The 7,947-nt window shown below is 44.5% G+C and overlaps 1 protein-coding gene across 1 annotated transcript in view; it reads right to left on the bottom strand.

Moving 5' to 3' along the window:
• Positions 1 to 4,318: 4,318 nt before the first annotated feature.
• LOC127744506 (cytochrome b) overlaps positions 4,319 to 7,947 on the bottom strand; it is a 5,827-nt gene continuing 2,198 nt past the window's right edge. Inside the window, exon 1 of the mRNA XM_052256634.1 lies at positions 4,319 to 7,947. This exon is cut by the window's right edge and continues 2,198 nt beyond it. The gene's annotated coding sequence lies outside the window, so the exon portion shown is untranslated.

The raw sequence follows: 7,947 nt of genomic DNA, 5'->3' as shown, positions 1-7,947 counted from the left end.
GAAATATGGCCATGAAGTGCTTCAGTGCTATCACCGATATGATAAGAACAAAAAAGGTCCCCGCAAGAATGACAACCACAATGGTTCAGCTTCAGCCTATCTAGTCACTCCAGAAAGTGCTACTGACCCAGCATGGTACGTACTTAGACACTGGTGCAACCCACCATGTGACACACACACCTGAGAATGTTGATTCGAGTGGTACTACCAACTCAGGTATAAACTCTCTTCTAGTGGGTGATGGGGCTGCTATAATAAAATAGTTGATTGAATCATTAACTCCGTACCGAAGCTTACAGAAGATAAATAAGCTGCTGAATCATCTGTTCCTGAAGCAGGTGGGTAACACAGAGAGTTACTAAAATCCATCTTAGTTCCGTTGCGTGCCCCAGCAATCAAACGGATGCGAGTTAGCCTTTCTCTAAAGTACCGGCTTTCGCACTAGTGCGCCCTATCCCGTTTAAGGCTCAGTCTTAGTAGTAACTACTGACTAAGGAAAGAAGGAGAAGACAGTCTTCCTTTCGTACTTAACTCTCCTCCTTGCTTCTTTTTTCACTTCACTGAGCTGAAAGTCAAAATACTCCGCCACCTCTATAGCAGTAGTCGTAGAAGACTCATACCTACTAATATATACCTCTTTAGTAATCAACACTCTCAATACACACTAACACTATATCCGTCATGAATCTTTGCCTTCGTTACCCGTCTATCAAGGGCGATACTGAGGGGGTTTTTGAGAGTGCACCCCCTTTGTAGGAGAATATATTAATATATATATTTAAGTGACCTTATTTGGGGTATTCTTTCGTCCAAGGAAAGATGAAGGAAGCAGGCAAATAGCATATAAGGCCTTAGAACTTTTAGGGCGAGAAAACTTTCTTTCTTAACCCTATTTAATGTCGGGGGGTAGGCCTTAAACGAGTCAGTTCAATTAATAGCAGATATTCAGTAATCCCTTGACGGAAAAGCTCGTAGGGCAGAAAGAACATATAAATCGAGAAGTCGCAGAGTCAAGTCACGGAGTCGCAGGGATGTCAAAACAGGAAATGCGTGATCGCATCGCCTTAATAGTTTACAAAAGCAAAATTATTTTGATTGATTACAGACATCGAATAGACAATCTTTTAGACTATTTTGAAACTATATAATCAAATCAGTAGAAAGGCAGAAGAAATGCACCGGTTTCTAATTTAAGAAGAGCTGAAAAAAGGATATGACACTCTTGAAGTAAGTTCTGTCGTCCTACTCGTTCTCTTGTGGGTATGACGAGCGGCTGCGGGGAACTCCGCGAGGGCGATAGGCCCACAGCACCTTATATGCAAGGTTCTTAGCTCATCCCGTAGCCAAAAAAACCAAAAGATGGAAAACAGGGGAATGGCCGGTTATGGAAGGAAAACCCCTTTACCCCCAGCTTCCAGGGCCATCAGGGCGGGAAGGAATGCCAGAAGCAAACGATTCCGCCGCACTGTGTAAGCAAGCAGACAGGCAGGGCAAGAAAGCTAGATCCACAAAGGGCCAGTTCTCCCAAGATGCGGTCAAGCACCCTCTTTCAGTTACATGCCATTTTTCATGTAAAAAAGGCCAAGAACAGAGGAGAAGATACCCTCGCTGGACCAGGACGAGGCTGCTACTCTATCGACGCCTGTATGCGGACACAACTAAAAGGGGGTGAGCCTTTCCCGTAATCCGACATTGACCTAGAACTCGCCCTTTCGGTACCTGTCTAGCAAGCTTTTTCTCTGCCGGTAGCTGGTCAAGAGTAAAGGCGAAGCTTGGATCCGCCTTAGAAGAAAGGTTCGCACTGAACACTTTCCCAATCCCAAAAAAAAAACACACGAAACAAGACACACATGGGCAGGCCCAGCAAACACTTCTCTCTCTTATGTAAAGACAGAAATAAGCAAATATCATAAGAGAAGTGAGGATCATGTCAATCACTGTCAAATCGAATGGAGAATGACACAAAGGCTTCTGTGCATATCCCGGAAAAGAAGTGAAAAGCCCCTAGTCCCCAGGCATTTTCGGTCAACTGGGGGACAAAAAATTCCTCTACAACATCGAATTCCGCGGCAGGAGCGATATCAGATACTGAGTAGGTGGCATAAGTGGTATCATATCAGCAATCCAGTTAAGCAGCATTATACTAGACTCTAACAGAATAAAAGTAAGCGATAGAGAACTTTGCGCCACCATAACCAGATGATTGGAGAAGAAGATCGGAGACAGATATTGATTCCTTGCCGGTGGGCACTCTATTGGGTCTCCTGTGCTACCTCGACCAAAAAGGGCTACAACCTCTGATTCCGGGACATAATTTTTGGCCCTTTACATGAACGAACTGGCTCAGTTTTAGAAGACAATTCAAGACTAACATCATACTCCTCCGCGGCATCGGTGGTTACCACTGAAGGGGATGTTGTCGCTTACTAGGATGTTTTCTCCTAATCGTCTATAGAGTTTTGAGCTAGTGATCCAAAATTTATTTGGCAGAAGCTTCGATCTAGAATGCAGTATCTGGGATTAAAAAAGGATACCGCTCTACTCTAGCAGTAATAAAAAGTCCTCCCCTCCATTCTCCATTGCTTACGGAGACGGCAAATCCAGAGAAAGTTCTAGGCCCTATCTTGGGTTGGCATCAATGTTAGCAGCCCTTCCTCCAAGACTTGCTCCAAAGAATGCCGGGGAGTTGAGTTCGTGCGATAAGAATCAGAGTAAGGGCGGGGGAGAGCTAAAAAGTAAATGGAGTTAATGGGACGACTCCGCCTTCACTAAAGAGGAAGCAAGTAGGGCACAGGCTTTGAGGTTGGAGCCTTGCCCGTGAAGGTATCCCAATAGTTGTGCTAATCCAGCCCATGTGTGTCTTGCTGTCTTCCAGAAGCAAAAAGGAATCCTATCGCTCTAAGAGGAAATGAGGCTGACACTGAGATTTCCTTCCTTTCTGTAAAAGTGAAGACTTTCCGCCTCCAAGCTGGATTTGATTGAAGGACTACTTCCCCCATAACTATCAGAGTTGGAAGCGAATCCCGGATAAGAGTAAGAGCAAACTTATAACTCGCCTTTCAGGCTATGCCCTTTACTTCAAGTTTATTATTTACAAGATTCAACTGAGTAGGGGTAGGAGTCAGGGGTTCGAGCCCTTCTCCCACAATTGGCAAGAGCCAGTGATCGCCAATTCCTTTCCCCTTTCCATCGACAGGGCTCCTCGGACTGGACTAGAGTATACGTTCTTTTGCGCTTCAAGTTTATTATTTACAAGCGATCGAAGTAGGGCAAGTCTCAGTCTTGTATTTGAGGTTGGTGAGAGGGCTGGCCCAGGGCATGCCTTTACTCCAACAGCGGCGAGGGGGTCAATCATCATCGTTTTTCCAGAAAAAGGTAGTTGAAAGCTGGAGCTTTACGAAACGAGTTGTTTTCAAAGCATCCGAGTTGGTAGAGCTTCGAGCGGGAACTTATCGAAAGGAGTGTTGGCAGATCGACCCCCCTTCCATTCCGTGGCACGCGGCGAAGGTAATTGAAAACAAATCAAAACAATGAATAGGAGGGGGCAATAAGAATTCAGTTGTCAATTGTTGGCCCACAGGCACACTTCCTGAAATCGATGTAACTCTACTTACTGTAAAATGGCGGGTTAGGTTTCTTTCATACAGAGATGTCGGCTATTTCACTTGACTCCTATTGAATGATCCGCAAGCCTATAGCCGCCCTCGTGCAAGCAAGCAAAGCCATCCAATCCAGTAGGACTTTGAGCACTAGAGGAAGGTGATGAGTCAGGAAGTCCCAAGTAATAAAGTGATAGAAAGCTGGCCCCCTATTTGATAGAGGTTCTTAATCCCCGGGGATATCTCGTAAGGAAGAATCAGAATCATTTCAGTCCACTGGTTCTAGCTGTAGTAAGCCTGTCGTTCTATTAAGCAAACCTGTAAGTTAGTGATTCAAAGTATAGCCCTGGTGTATGAGATATTGAATTCTCAGACTAAGAATCCGGTATGTTCCCCAGCTAATGAAAGGTGAGCTTGAGCTTCCAGCCCCGCGCTCTACGACTTCGAAGTTAAATCATTCCTCATTCACTTACAGGCAAAAGGCGATAGGCGATCAGTAAATAGCCGAATTGGCATCGATTGAAGAAGAAATTAGTAGATGTCGGGGAATCGAAAAAGCACTTTGTAGCTCTTAATAAGAAGAAGAGGAGAACTTCGGGTAGGCAGGCAACTCACTAGGTATAGGTAGAGTCAAAGATTGTAGCAAGCAAGAGCACAATGTTGTTTTTTTTTTTTTCTATTAGAAAAGATATTAGCAGAGGATTACCTTTTCTTTCAAATCCTAGGCTACGCACCTTGACCATCCTTCTACCTTTACCAACTACTACTAGCAATTACGACAACAGGTGAAATAGCTGATCTTATTCCGAAATAGCTTCTTCTTTTCGGATTCATCTTCTTATGCTCCTAAAGAAAGAGAAGGGCTTTACTCCGAGTTGAAAGAAGAGTTTACATCTTATATATATTTAAGAGACAGCAGGGAATGAATGAACTAGCAAAGGATGGCCTTGACAAATCCTCCTTCGCTCCTGTGGGAGTCGAACCCACTACATAGGTTTCTTCCTTGTTTTACCGACTCAGGTCTCTCTATTCCTGCTAGAAATGTTCGATTTGCTTTGGTGAAGCTGTAGGCCTTACTGAGCTAAAGGCCCCATACGTGGCAACTGAATAAATACCTGTTAGACTCAATCTTTTACCAAAGCCCCCACTCCTTGAAAACTAGATTTCTTTCCTTAATTGCAATATCACAACGAGTCTATAATAGGCGAATTCCAATGCCAGCGCTTTTAGCTAAATAGGATCTATATCTGAACCAAGTAAGGAGGAGGCAGGGGTCATCATGCAGGATCAGCTATACCTCTGAATCCCATAGTAAAGCCTTGTCCATTTCGGGGATGGGCCATGGATTTGATTGGGAAGATTTTGACCCCTTCTCTTCAAAGAGAACCCGCCCTCGTGCTTCTTTATTTCCTTCGCTTGTTAAGGAGTTGGAGCAAGTCTTTTCTGATAAGTTGCCCCTGCTGGCTGGCCCGAAGCGACTCCCCACTTCGAACGCGGGTCTCCGGCAATGGCAGATTTCTGTCTTCGATCGGAGTTTGCACGAATCTGAGGATATTCATACATATCACCTAGTAGTAAAATACGAATCGAATTGAGCGCGACTTCTGCTCATCAAAAGTGGGATTTAGTAAGCGTATTCTAACTAAATAACAGAGCTGCTGAAGGCGGAGGACTCTTGGCCCTATCACACAATAGGTATAGAGTTTGAAGAAAGAAGGTTAGACGATGAATCTAGGGCAGCAGATTCTACTGAAAAAAAAGTACATAGGCTTAAGCATAAGAAAAGGAATTTATTCTTTGAAAAGAGGCCCTTTATCCTATCTGATGGGGTAGGGAAGGATGCTATTTCATTCTCTTTTCTCAAGGAAGATTCCAAACAAAGGAGCTCTTTCATTGAAGTGTCTGCCGCCCGGCCTGGTTACCCCAATCCTTAAGTATTTTCGTGCCATGATCTTATCATTGAATAATCAACGCAACTTCTTTTGGTTGGTCACCACTGGATGATTCCGCGATACACTCCCCCTATCTGCTATTCTATTATCTAAAAGTATCGTCGAGGTATCCTGGTTTCGCCCCCTAGCGGTATAGTTCAATCTTTAGGGGCATCAGGGCCCTCTTTGAAACAAGGAGAAGATTCTAAAAGAGATAAATCGCATATGAAGAAAGTATGCTTCGCTTGTCATTGAAGGCGGTTCCTGCTTCTACCGCGAAAGCAGGACAACGCAAACAAAGGGGGGTAGCGCTGCCCACCTAACAGAAGGCGCGAAAGAAAAGCGAGCCGGGAATTCGGCATCATATCGGTTAGCTGAGCCGGCCTCAAGGAAGAACTTTGATCTTGCCTTTTTCCTACTTTCGTTCCGGGCAGTAATATCAAGTGATCTGATGATCCAACAGTTAAGTCAAAGGCTACGAAAAAACCTTCCTCCGTAAGTTCCTTTACTCTCTCTCTCTTGAGCGCTTTCTGGTGAACACTTTGTGTAACCATTGAGTTCGATTTGAACTAGTTTCAAAGGCTGGATTTCCCTTGGGGAGAACTAGAATCCTATCCTCAGATCTTTCCCTCTTCTGTAATTTTGAGACCAAAAGAAGTAGGGATTGGATCGATGGAACGCCTTTGTGAAGTCTAGCTCTGTTCTATGCCCGCCCCTAAAGAGAAAAGCTTTCTATGATATTCTTTTTTCTAGGGAATCCGCGCTTACTAGACCCTTTTTTTGCAGGCAGGATCTGAAAAGACTAGCTGGACCCGGTTCTGACTAATCACTAAGAGCTCATCGCGAGTTCTCTCGGGGCGGGACCTCAGTAAGTAGGGCATTCAGTACGAAGTAAGCCAAGTGAAGTGATCCCTGCGGCCTATACTAGAAGAGAAGGAAAGAACTTCTTACTCGCATCCCCCTTAAGATGTTAATATGAACGTTTCACAAGAAAGATTGAATCGTGGAATTGATTTTAGTTAGATGAGCTCCTTAAGCTAAGGTAACTCCGGGATAGAGGGACGAAGTGGGCTGCTTTCAAGGGCTAGAATTTCCCTGTTTCGGCGTGAGATTGGCTTAGCTTGGTCTTTCTGTGTACCTAGAGTAAGTTTGCCCATAGCGTAGTAAAAGCTTAAAAGATTCTGGTCCGGTTCGGCCTTATCAAGTATGATTTTAGGGATCCTTTTTTTAGTAAAGTACCCCCCTTTGGTTTTAGGGTTCGATTTGCCAACTGATCCGAGTTGGATTGGGTCAGGAACGGTAATAAGGCTCTAGTTCGACTAGCAGCTTGCCTTATCGAATAGGGGCGAGAGGGAGAAAAAAATAGCAAGTACTACTCTTTCTCTTTGAACGAATCCGAAGCCTATCTTTATAACTGTGGGGAGATGGATTTGATTTGAACCTAAATCCTTGGATCGCCCATGTGTCTATGAAGAGGTTAAGCTAAGCCACTTCTTTCGCCTTTCGCTTTACAGTAGTTATGTGATCTTAGCCTTTAAGCTTTGAGCTTGCTTTTTCAAAAAGATGAGGATGTGAAGCTGTGAACAAAGAGTCTCTTGTCCCGTCTTAGACTGCTCTGGCTCGGTACTGTGTCGATTGGGTCTGAGGATTCTTCTATCCATTTGGTCTTCTTTGTACCGTACCCAGAGAAAGGAGAAGATCGAATTAGCTCTGCTAAGGAATCGAAAGCATCCTATCCGCTAAGAGCGAAAAATCACATATTTAGAAATAAGGTATAGAGCAGCCTACCTCTAGTGCTTTCTTCACTGCCTCCTGACGTTTCATCCACTTCCACTACCAGGGTAGGGCTGGCTGTCGGATGCGCTATGCGCTAAGGCTACTTATTGCGCTATCCCTCATCATTGATTTACCAAACTGCCATCTCATCTTGCATCCGAAAGAAGTGACAGCCTGCCTGAGATGCCATGTTGATATTGCCAGAAGAGAAGAAGGCCTATCTTAGATATGCCTATTTGAACTATGCCTAGCTGCCGAGGGAGAGGTAGCCTATAGACTCAAGGCCTACTACTATGACTATTCTATGGTTTTGCCGTTAGCTGGAATAAGTGTACTCAACCGTGCTAACCTTCGCCTCGTGGCTCGATCAAGGCGCTATCGCATTATCTGAAAGAGCGACTATCCCGTGCCATCTGTAGCTCTTGCCCTGTTTATTATGAGAATAAAGAAGTCCCCTACTCCCGTACTTCACGCGCTATCCTCTATTCCATTATGTATCGCCGCTAGCTCATACCATGTGTCTTTGAACCGCTATTGCTCTGTGTCCGGATTCACTATGCTATGGCTAACTGAACTAGGACCATTGGAAAGAGAGAAGATATTGCCTGTCCAGAAGTAGCTTATGTCATGTCGTGCTACGA

This window comes from Arachis duranensis, unplaced genomic scaffold (genome assembly GCF_000817695.3).
Source record: "Arachis duranensis cultivar V14167 unplaced genomic scaffold, aradu.V14167.gnm2.J7QH unplaced_Scaffold_47898, whole genome shotgun sequence".
NCBI lineage: Eukaryota > Viridiplantae > Streptophyta > Magnoliopsida > Fabales > Fabaceae > Arachis > Arachis duranensis.
The sequence above is the reverse complement of the archived record's forward strand: the minus strand, read 5'-3'. Positions and strand labels throughout refer to the sequence as shown.